General features: G+C 42.4%; 1 protein-coding gene across 1 annotated transcript in view; it reads left to right on the forward strand.

Annotated features, from left to right (window-relative positions):
• Positions 1-12,923, forward strand: part of LOC124794982 (neurexin-1-like) — a 2,052,691-nt gene that overhangs the window by 1,610,744 nt on the left and 429,024 nt on the right. The gene's annotated exons all lie outside the window — the stretch shown is intronic.

The following is a 12,923-nucleotide window of genomic DNA, read 5'->3' on the forward strand; positions in this document are numbered from 1 at the left end:
GCGTACCCCACTGCGAGCTCCATCTCCTCGCTCGCTTCCGCCGGAGAGAGAGAGAGAGAGAGAGAGAGAGAGAGGAAGAGGGCTGCAGGCAGGCGTCAGTGGCGCAGCACCCACGATTCTCCAGCTCCTCTACAGGCACCTCTGTCATTCTCTCGCGCATTACTGCACTGCAAGTGTTCAGACGTGAATCGCGGTACACGATTTTAGTTTCAGCCAACACGTATATTTCTTAACGATTTTAAATGTGTTTCTCCGTGAGTCTGTAGAGCGTTACTGAAGCAATATAGACAAAGAAGCAATATGCAATAGATGTACTCATATCAGATTATAAATGTGTGTGCCAAGTCTGTGGAAACTTCGTTTATGAGACTTGGTTCTGAAGAGAAAAGTGATTATTTCTTTTCTTAATCTTATAGGACTTAACTGCTAACGTCATCAGTTCCTAAGCTTACACACTACTTAACCTAAACTATCCTAAGGACACACACACACACACACACACACACACACACACACACACACACACACACACAAGCCCGAGGGAAGGCTCGAACCTTCGCCGGGACCAGCCGCACAGTCCATGTCTGCAGCGCCCTAGACCGCGCGGCTAATCCCGCGCGGCTAAAAATTATATCAAACATTTCCAACAAACTCGTTCCTCCTCTTACAAATGGCGCTGTAATGGGACACGAACATTGTACTGTTGCCCAAGTGCTTTGTACAATACTGGCCATTAAAATTGCTACACCAAGAAGAAATGCAGATGATAAACGGGTATCCATTGGGCAAATATATTATATTAGAACTGACACGTGATTACATTTTCACGCAATTTTTGTGCATAGATCCTGAGAAATCAGTACCCAGAACAACCACCTCTGGCCGTAATAACGGCCTTGATACGCCTGTGCATTGAGTCAAACAGAGCTTGGATGGCGTGTACAGGTACAGCTGCCCATGCAGCTTCAACACGATACCGCAGTTCATCAAGAGTAGTGACTGGCGTATTGTGACGAGCCAGTTGCTCGGCCACCATTGACCAGACGTTTTCAATTGGTGGCAGATCTGGAGAATGTGTTGGCCAGGGCAGCAGTCGAACATTTTCTGTATCCAGAAACGCCCGTACAGGACCTGCAACATGCCGTTGTGCATTATCCTGCTGAAATGTAGGGTTTCGCAGGGATCGAATGAAGGGTAGAGCCACGGGTGGTAACACATCTGAAATGTAACATCCACTGTTCAAAGTGCCGTCCCTGCGAACAAGAGGCGACAGAGACGTATAACCAGTGGCACCCCATACCATCACGCCGGGTGATACGCCAGTATGGCGATGATGAATACACGTTTCCAGTGTGCGTTCACCGCGATGTCGCCAAACACGGATGCGACCATCATGATGCTGTAAACCTGGATTCATCCGAAAAAATGACGTTTTGCCGTTCTTGCACCCAGGTTCGTCGTTGCGCACACCATCGCAGGCGCTCCTGTCTGTGATACAGCGTTAAGTGTGACCGCAGCCATGGTCTCCAAGCTGATAGTCCAGGCTGCTGCTAACGTCGTCGAACTGTTCGTGCAGATGGTTGTTGTCTTGCAAACGTCTCCATCTGCTGACTCGGGGATCGAGACGTGGCTGCACGATCCGTTACAGCCATGCGAATAAGATGCCTGTCATCTCGACTGCTAGTGATACGAGGCCGTTGGGATCCAGCACGGCGTTCCGTATTACCCTGCTGAACCTACCGATTCCATATTCTGCCAACAGTCATTGGATTTCGACCAACGCGAGCAGCAATACCGCGATACGATAAAATGCAATAGCAGTAGGCTACAATCCGACCTTTATCAAAGTAGGAAACGTGATGGTACGCATTCCTCCTCCTAACTAACACGAGGCATCACAACAACGTTTCACCAGGTAACGCCGGTCAACTGCTGTTTGTGTATGAGAAATCGGTTGGAAACTTTCCTCATGCCAGCACGTTGTAGGTGTCGCCACCGGCGCCAACCTTGTGTGAATGCCTTGTAAAGCTAATCATTTGCGTATCACAGCATCTTCCTGTCGGTTAAATTTCGCGTCTGTAGCACGTCATCTTCGTGGTGTAGCAATTTTAATGGCCAGTAGAGTGTTTAGAAAACGCAATATTTTACTTCCTGTGGTCTCAGTGAAGCAGTACCTGAATTAATTTTCCATTTCTGCAACCGGCACTTCGGCGGAAAGATCATTTTCGACGTTGAAGTGAATCAAAACTTACCTTCGAAATACACACTATCAAACCAGATTTTCTCACATTGCTTTGTTGTCCATTGGAAAACGACTCCTCAAATCCGCGAAACAAGAAGTTTCTTTTTACGACTCCGTGACCCGAGTTTTCGACAAGAAGGATCGCAAAATTGCCCTCACGACATACTTTATTCAGTGTAACACTTGGGTGTGATGCCCCACAATAATGAATGCTCGTAAACAATAACATAATAACAGTAACAATGATCATATAACAAAAAATCTGACTTAAAGAACAGGCGTTAAGTCCACTGGCGACGCGTGAGGTATTGGTAATTGTAATCGCTTTTCAAAATTATCAAAGGTAACTGTATTGTCCACCCCCCATTAACCACGGACCTTGCCGTTGGTGGGGAGGCTTGCGTGCCTCAGCGATACAGATAGCCGTACCGTAGGTGCAACCACAACGGAGGGGTATCTGTTGAGAGGCCAGACAAACGTGTGGTTCCTGAAGAGGGGCGGCGGCCTTTTCAGTAGTTGCAAGGGCAACAGTCTGGATGATTGACTGATCTGGCCTTGTAACATTAACCAAAACGGCCTTGTTGTGCTGGTACTGCGAACGGCTGAAAGCAAGGGGAAACTACAGCCGTAATTTTTCCCGAGGGCATGCAGCTTTACTGTATGATTACATGATGATGGCGTCCTCTTGGGTAAAATATTCCGGAGGTAAAATAGTCCCCCATTCGGATCTCCGGGCGGGGACTACTCAAGAGGACGTCGTTATCAGGAGAAAGAATACTGGCATTCTACGGATCAGAGCGTGGAATGTCAGATCCCTTAATCGGGCAGGTAGGTTAGAAAATTTAAAAAGGGAAATGGATAGGTTGAAGTTAGATATAGTGGGAATTAGTGAAGTTCGGTGGCAGGAGGAACAAGACTTCTGGTCAGGTGACTACAGGGTTATAAACACAAAATCAAATAGGGGTAATGCAGGAGTAGGTTTAATAATGAATAGGAAAATAGGAATGCGGGTAAGCTACTACAAACAGCATAGTGAACGCATTATTGTGGCCAAGATAGATACGAAGCCCACACCTACTACAGTAGTACAAGTTTATATGCCAACTAGCTCTGCAGATGACGAAGAAATTGAAGAAATGTATGATGAAATAAAAGAAATTATTCAGATTGTGAAGGGAGACGAAAATTTAATAGTCATGGGTGACTGGAATTAGTGTGTAGGAAAAGGGAGAGAAGGAAACATAGTAGGTGAATATGGATTGGGGGACAGAAATGAAAGAGGAAGCCGCCTGGTAGAATTTTGCACAGAGCACAACATAATCATAACTAACACTTGGTTTAAGAATCATGAAAGAAGGTTGTATACATGGAAGAACACTGGAGATACTAAAAGGTATCAGATAGATTATATAATGGTAAGACAAAGATTTAGGAACCAGGTTTTAAATTGTAAGACATTTCCAGGGGCAGATGTGGACTCTGACCACAATCTATTGGTTATGACCTGTAGATTAAAACTGAAGAAACTGCAAAAAGGTGGGAATTTAAGGAGATGGGGCCTGGATAAACTAAAAGAACCAGAGGTTGTACAGAGATTCAGGGAGAGCATAAGGGAGCAAATGACAGGAATGGGGGAAATAAATACAGTAGAAGAAGAATGGGTTGCTTTGAGGGATGAAGTAGTGAAGGCAGAAGTGGATCAAGTAGGTAAAAAGACGAGGGCTAGTAGAAGGCCTTGGGTAACAGAAGAAATATTGAATTTAATTGATGAAAGGAGAAAATATAAAAATGCAGTAAGTGAAACAGGCAAAAAGGAATACAAACGTCTCAAAAATGAGATCGACAGGAAGTGCAAAATGGCTAAGCAGGGATGCCTAGAGGACAAATGTAAGGATGTAGAGGCCTATCTCACTAGGGGTAAGATAGATACCGCCTACAGGAAAATTAAAGAGACCTTTGGAGATAAGAGAACGACTTGTATGAATATCAAGAGCTCAGATGGAAACCCAGTTCTAAGCAAAGAAGGGAAAGCAGAAAGGTGGAAGGAGTATATATAGGGTCTATACAAGGGCGATGTACTTGAGGACAATATTATGGAAATGGAAGAGGATGTAGATGAAGATGAAATGGGAGATATGATACTGCGTGAAGAGTTTGACAGAGCACTGAAAGACCTGAGTCGAAAAAAGGCCCCGGGAGTAGACAACATTCCGTTAGAACTACTGACAGCCTTGGGAGAGCCAGTCCTGACAAAACTCTACCATCTGGTGAGCAAGATGTATGAAACAGGCGAAATACCCTCAGACTTCAAGAAGAATATAATAATTCCAATCCCAAAGAAAGCAGGTGTTGACAGATGTGAAAATTACCGAACTATCAGCTTAATAAGTCACAGCTGCAAAATACTAACACGAATTCTTTACAGACGAATGGAAAAACTAGTAGAAGCCAACCTCGGGGAAGATCAGTTTGGATTCCGTAGAAACACTGCAACACGTGAGGCAATACTGACCTTACGACTTATCTTAGAAGAAAGATTAAGGAAAGGCAGACCTACGTTTCTAGCATTTGTAGACTTAGAGAAAGCTTTTGACAATGTTGACTGGAATACTCTCTTTCAAATTCTAAAGGTGGCAGGGGTAAAATACAGGGAGCGAAAGGCTATTTACAATTTATACAGAAACCAGATGGCAGTTATAAGAGTCGAGGGACATGAAAGGGAAGCAGTGGTTGGGAAGGGAGTAAGACAGGGTTGTAGCCTCTCCCCGATGTTGTTCAATCTGTATATTGAGCAAGCAGTAAAGGAAACAAAAGAAAAATTCGGAGTAGGTATTAAAATTCATGGAGAAGAAATAAAAACTTTGAGGTTCGCCGATGACATTGTAATTCTGTCAGAGACAGCAAAGGACTTGGAAGAGCAGTTGAATGGAATGGACAGTGTCTTGAAAGGAGGATATAAGATGAACATCAACAAAAGCAAAACAAGGATAATGGAATGTAGTCTAATTAAGTCGGGTGATGCTGAGGGAATTAGATTAGGAAATGAGGCACTTAAAGTAGTAAAGGAGTTTTGCTATTTGGGGAGCAAAATAACTGATGATGGTCGAAGTAGAGAAGATATAAAATGTAGGCTGGCAATGGCAAGGAAAGCGTTTCTGAAGAAGAGAAATTTGTTAACATCCAGTATTTATTTAACTGTCAGGAAGTCATTTCTGAAAGTATTCGTATGGAGTGTAGCCATGTATGGAAGTGAAACATGGACGATAAATAGTTTGGACAAGAAGAGAATAGAAGCTTTCGAAATTTGGTGCTACAGAAGAATGCTGAAGATTAGATGGGTAGATCACATAACTAATGAGGAAGTATTGAATAGGATTGGGGAGAAGAGAAGTTTGTGGCACAACTTGACCAGAAGAAGGGATCGGTTGGTAGGATATGTTCTGAGGCATCAAGGGATCACCAATTTAGTATTGGAGGGCAGCGTGGAGGGAAAAATCGTAGGGTGAGACCAAGAGATGAATACACTAAGCAGATTCAGAAGGATGTAGGTTGCAGTAGGTACAGGATAGAGTAGCATGGAGAGCTGCATCAAACCAGTCTCAGGACTGAAGACCACAACAACAACAACAACTGTATTGTTCTAATTATTATTATTATTGTCATTGTTATGATTATTATGCTACTGTTAATAATAATAATAATAATAATAATAATAATAATAATAATAATGATAATGATAATTACAACAACACTTATTTGGATAATCGTAAACAGTAGCATAATAATAATAACAATGACAATAATAATAATAATTAGAATAATACAGTTATCTTTGATAATTTTTAAAAGCGATTACATTTACCAATACCTCACGCGTCGCCAGTGGGATTGACGACTGTTCTTTAAGTCAGATTATTCAGGTTCACACCAACAACGAGAGACATCTTTCAGATTGGTTCAAAAATGGTTGAAATGGCTCTGAGCACTATGGGACTCAACTGCTGAGGTCATTAGTCCCCTAGAACTCAGATCTAGTTAAACCTAACTAACCTAAGGACATCACAAACATCCATGCCCGAGGCAGGATTCGAACCTGCGACCGTAGCGGTCTTGCGGTTCCAGACTGCAGCGCCTTTAACCGCACGGCCACTTCGGCCGGCATCTTTCAGACTGAGTCAATTCTCTGTGGAAAACTATATTTAAAGTCAGACTTTTCCCCCTAAGTAAACTTTCCTTTCATAAGCGACTTAAAAGTATCCAGTATTGCCAAAATAACAAGACTCGCTCACCAATCAAGCGTAAAGGAGAAATAGAACTAATTAGCAAAGCAATCACTAACAGTAATGAACATTGTATGCAATTTTCGTGCAGCATTTATGATTTGCCTTGGCTGACTATTAGAATCTGTATATAAAATTATAAAATATGTTACGGGACAGTTTGAGAATAAACTGCCACATAACACTGGGATATAATCCGACTAACAATGACCACTTTGAAAGTAAAATAATGGTAGTTTAGTATCACAAATCAGCAGAGTATGGATAGTATTGCAAATTACAGGACCATCTGCAAATCTGTGCCACTGGAGTACCCCCCAATAGTTCTCATAAATTGTGGTAGACAAGAGACGTAGTAATATGAAATCGTCTGGGATTAAATTAGCAACATTCTGCTCCGACTAAGCGGTGTTGAATAGGAAATCAACACCACACTCAAAGTGGTGAACGTATTGTTATTTTGGGTTCTCTCTATCTTAAGCATACTGCAAGTTGAAAACTTATTCAGCATAAGCGCTTTTCCCCTACATTGACAAAGCATCAGCAGCAGTTATATTGAAGATGTTACTTGTAGTCCTTTCAGTATTTAAAGACCGAATGGAACTTTTTCTTAAGGATAATTAATTGTAGACATTACTGTTAGGGTTTTATGTCCCTTGTTCAATGAGCTGATGACAGCTGCTTCCCCCTTTTATGTTAGCGAAAACTGGGATCAAACTTTTACTGCACATATTCAGTTGTTTCATTATCTTCATGCCTTTTAAAATCTGCTTTTTCAGTCACTTGCACATTAGACTTTCTTGGTTTGAAACATTGTGTTACTTGTAGCTTACAGAGCCTCTCTGCGGATGTTCACATATTCCAGTGATGCTGTATCTTTACATTTCTGTTTCTGTGTTTTGGGGCTAGTGCCAATGACAGTGTTCTTAAGAAAAGCATGTACTAAGTCCATGGCGAGCAAATGTCTTGTTTCCTACTGGAGATGCTCGGAAAAAGGGAACTGTGTCTGTTGAAGGAGCTTCTCAATTTTCAGTACACTTAAAATAGGAACGAAAATAACTGTGACGGCTATTATTTTACGATGCTTCGCATGCGGTTGGAGTATCCGAGTATAGTCCCTAAACCTATCTACAGAAATGGAAATAAGTCACTTGGTTATACCTATGGTATTCCGGCCCTCGACGGCCACGTCTCTGAGACGCAGCCTGTATTCACTTGGGAACCAACTCAGCTGTGGAAACATATTCTGCTGGTAGTATAACTGAAACTTAGCAACAATGCAGAGTAACTTTGACAATCTCCTGATTGTCAGGTTACTTTCTGGATGGCATACAATTATCCTGCTCAATTCACTTGATATTTCCTTATCGTTCAAACGGCTCTGAGCACTGTGGGACTTAACATCTGAGGTCATCAGTCCCCTAGAACTTGGAACTACTTAAACCTAACTAACGTAAGGACATCACACACATCCATGCCCGAGGCAGGATTCGAACCTCCGACCGTAGCGGTCGCGCGGTTCCAGACTGAAGATATTTCCTTATCACTTCCTTTGAATAATCAGGGTGACTTTCACTTAAGGTGTAACAACAAGCTATCATTTCAGGTCTTAAGCCCAGGAAGGTTGTTACAAGCAAGAAACAGAAACAATCTCATCTTTTACACTACAGTTTATATGTCGCAGCCACCACTGGGAGACATGAGTACTGCAGCTGTTCACCGGCTCTAAGGAAATGTTAATAAGAAAATTTCTCCATCGTAAGTCTTTTTGCTACTTACAGTACCTCATAGTCTAATGGCGAAAAATTTTTGATCTGCACACTGGATAATGCCTTTTTCCGCGTCTACTGATATAATTTTTGGTTTTTGTGGATACACAATTTTATTTAGGAAATTTAGCAATGAAGAATTTACTAACTGAATTTCTTTGTGTGTCTGTTCCATCTGCCACATTTCCGTACAACTTGAGTAGGGCTCAGGACAGCACAAAAACACAAATTGTTTTGAAGCCATAATTCATAATATCTCACTAATTCGTGCCGATTCAGGCATGCTTTTGTTGCACATACAGTACTTCGATTTATTAAAGCAGACTTTCACCATAGAGTTATCATGGTAAATTGAAATTCATTTGTATTATTCCAGTGCGTACTTTAAAAGCGTTTTCCCATTAGTTTATTGAACACAGCAGTAAACGTAAGTGATTAGTTAATCATCAACAATATGTTCTCTCACATTATCTGAAACGATATGGTGTACCACGATATGGTGTACCGATTCCATGCCTGTAGAAATCTATTAGTTTATTGCTAAAGATGTCGTCTAGCCCAGTTTGAAGTGCATTTTCTCCAGAAAGCAATGTTTGTGATGGATGGTAGATAAGTAATGGGAAAATAAACATTTGAGAACATGAGATCAGAAGAATAAGTATGTGAACATTAACTTCCAAAACAAACCCCTGGACAGCTTTAAAATGTGAAATCAGCTGTGTACAGATGGGAATAATGTGCAGTAGCAACACTTGATGGAGTTTTTGAATGATTTCTCGAAGCCTTCAGCTGCCATTTTCTTTATTCCCTGTACGATTGTACAATTTCTGCCTTAGGCCATTTTCAAGTATTTTATGGATGCTTTTTGGTATGAGATTGTATGATATGCATCCTTGCTACTATAACATCATGTCACGTTCATAAATTACCTCGAGGTGAACAAAACGCGACATCATGTCACTTTCATAAATTAGTTCGAGGTGAACACATCGAACTAATTTATGAATGTGACTTGATGTCGTAGTAGCAACGACGCATATGATATAATCTCTTACCAAAAAATCATCCGTAAAATACTTGAAAATGGCCTAAGGCGGAAATTGTACAATCGTACAGGAAATAAAGAAAATGGCAGCTGAAGGCTTCAAGAAATCATTCAAAAAATTCATCGCAGCTGTGGACCCCATCGCACTGAAAACTTGGAGTTTTGTTGGTCGTTCTACTTGTATCGATATCTCAATTGTTAGCAACAAATGCAACCTGCAATAGACACAATCCTGGGGAGCTGTTCGTGTGCACAACAAGCTTGTTGTTCCACCAGATGAAAATAGTATCTGTTCACACTGTCTGTTAGTCGAGGAGATGGGTTTTGTTGGAGCTCAGCCACTAATTGCTTCTTAAGAAATAAACGAAAACCGGTTAACAATATTTCGTACGAATGGTCGATGATAAAACTGATGACGTTCAAGTAAATAGGCAGTAATAATCGCCGTTTTGATTACTGTGCTATTGAACTGGAGCATGCTGTAATCCTAAACCCGATTTCCAAACTTCGTCTGTTGAATGCAAATGTCACACGAAAGTTAAATGTCGCAGTCCGTCATATATGTCAATTACCGATACTTCCTAAATGTGAAAAATCTTTCGTGCCAGAATTATGCTTCTCGAAACAAGAAATTCCTTTTCTGGCCTGATTTGTCCGACAGTTCACGACCCACAAATGTTTCAAGCTGCCTTCACTGCCTTCACGACTGTAGTAGAACCAGAGAGAACAATAAGTCACAAATTTTAGACCTTTTTCCACAAGTAACTCTATTTTTATAATGCTAAATAACGTTCATGAGATTCAATTGTGCAAAATCCAAAAGTAACACCAAGACAAATAATAGAACTTCAAATCAGAAAATGACAGTAGGTAAATACTACATGGTATTCATTCGGTTTATCGAAGTTATTTGTCGTATTTCTCGCGGAAAATCAAACTGCAATAAGAAACAATTTTGTATTAACACTGCAAGAGGTGAAATACGCCGAAAATAGGCCTCGTTGCCTTTACGTGGTCGGACGGCGGCTGGTGGCCAGTGGCCGCTGAAGGACGAAGAAACTCTCCAACTGTTCTGATCTGGGCACGAACTCGCGACTTTGTCTACATTGTGCACATTTACCACCATGCTACTAGCGGAATATAACACTTCCTCCAGACGCTTATGCATCCTATAGTGTTGACAGATTGTGCAGATGGCTGAATGCAGAATTCCGAAGGGTTGTCAGTTTTATTGGCACCTTTAGTGAACGGCTTTGTTACTGCAGCAGCTTGCGTGCGGCCAAGTTTAATATCAAAGAATGTACTCAGGTTGTACAATTGTATTAAAATCTGTAACCCTGCAACCTGAGTTAGGCCAGGAAATGGAGCATTGCCATCACATATTTAGTGGGCTACGAAGAAATATAGCTTTTGTTTTGTAATAGCTTTCTAGTCGATAGGCATCTAACAGTTGCTCTATCATCAAGATGAGATGCTGCCTACAGGAGATGGAGATCTGTGCAGAATTTACCTTACGCGATTTAGGAAAACCACAGAAAACCTTAATCTGGATCTGTGGACAGGGATTTGAATCAGTATCTCCATAATGCAAGCCCAGTCTCTCACCACTGTGTCAGATTGGTCGCTGTGAATCTCTGCACTTTGTGAAATAAAATTCAATTTTTAAGTAATGACTTACGGAGAAGCTATGAAAAGTTCTCGCCTAGCAGTGTACATTGACTTATACCAGAGCTTGATTCCTGTCGCACATGAGAGTTGACACCACGCGGAACTGTCGGATAAAGCATCGTCTTAGATTTGGTGTTCTGAGATGCCACACAAGAAGGCGTTGTGACGGCTGGTACCAGAAGTACGGTGGACGTCCGTCCACGGCAGCGACGTCACTGCACGTCAACCGGTACCGCTCGCCGCGAGGATCGCACCCACTGCAGCGCTCGAGCAACTGTGCGAGAGTTGCGAGTCAGCCCAAGTCTTGCTAGCAACTTCCTGCACAGCGTGCGTCGTGTTGAAGACGCTTTGAAGAGTCGTCGAGTGAGGTAGAAGCAGTGGCCTATAGACAGACAGTAGAAACAGAACAGTGAATAGAAGTGCCGTGTCTGGACAGAGACCAACTGCCTAGAGATATAACTGAGTACTTTTCGTCAGGGTCGAGACAGAAAATTAGTTTTCTTCTGACTTTAGTTCAGAGACCATTATTTAGTTTGTGTTCAAGGAACACTACTCAACGCAGGCAGACAGGCTAAACCAGCATTCTAGCCGGCCGATGTGGCCGAGCAGTTCTAGGCGCTTCAGTCTGGAACCGCGCTACCGCTGCGGTCGCAGGTTCGAATCCTGCCTCGGGCATGGATGCGTGTGATGTCCTTAGGTTAGTTAGGTTTAAGTAGTTCTAAGTTCTAGGGGACTCATGACCTCGGGTGTTAAGTCCCATAGTGCTCAGAGCCATTTTTTGAAACGAGCATTGTGCAATACTGCTCTAACCAGCGTTACTAAAGTTGAGTAATATATTTTACTATTCACTATTCTGTGTGCTGCCCTAGAACCCACGCATCGGTTCTACTAGGACACTTGTATTAGTCTTTTTCAGCGAAAGCGAGTTGTTCATCAAAGTGGACGCCATCAGTCCACAACATTAAATACTAACAGTTTCAGTTCCGTGGTCGACTCACTTATTTTGAGGATGTGATAATGTGGAAAACAGTCGTTAAATGCTTCAATAATAAGTAAATATCTACACCTACGTAGATACTCCGCAAGCCACCGTAAGGTGCGTGGCGGAGGGTGCCCTGTACCATTACTTCTCATTTCCCCTCCTGTTCCACTCGCAAACAGAGCGACGGAAAAATGACTGTTTGCACGGTATCTTCGTGGTCCTTACACGCGATGTATGTTGGTGGGAGCCGTGTAGTCCGGCAGTCAGCTTCAAATGCCGGTTCTCTAAATATCCTCAACAGTTTTTCTCGAAAAGAACGCCGCCTTCCCTCCAGGGATTCCCACTTGAGTTTTCGAAGCAACTCCGCAACACTTAACTTGTTGTTCGAGCCTACCGGTAACAAATCTAGCAGCCCGCCTCTGAACTGCTTCGATGTCTTCCTTCAATCCGGCCTGGTACAGACCACAAACACTCGCCAGTACTCCTATATGCTCTCTCCTTTATAGATGAACCACTCTTTCCTATAGTTCTCCCAATAAACCGAAGTCGACTATTTGCCTTCCCTAGCACAGTTTTCACATACTCGTTCCACCTCATATCGCTTTGCAACGCTACGCCCAGATATTTAAACGACTTGACTGTGACAAACTGGACAGTAGCAATACTGTATCCGAAAATTACTGGTTTGTTCTTCCGCATTAACTTACATTTTTCCACATTTATGGCTAGCTGCCATTCATCGCAGCACCTGGAAGTTCTGTCTGAGTCGTCCTGTATCCTCCTACAGCCATTCAACGTGGGCACCTCCCCGTACACCCCAGCATCATCAGCAGACCACCACACACTGCTGCCCACCCTGTCCGCCAAATCATTTACATATATGGAGAACAACAGCTGTCCTATCACTTTGCTGGGGCACTCCTGAGGAAACACCCAC

Source organism: Schistocerca piceifrons, chromosome 4 (assembly GCF_021461385.2).
Source record: "Schistocerca piceifrons isolate TAMUIC-IGC-003096 chromosome 4, iqSchPice1.1, whole genome shotgun sequence".
NCBI lineage: Eukaryota > Metazoa > Arthropoda > Insecta > Orthoptera > Acrididae > Schistocerca > Schistocerca piceifrons.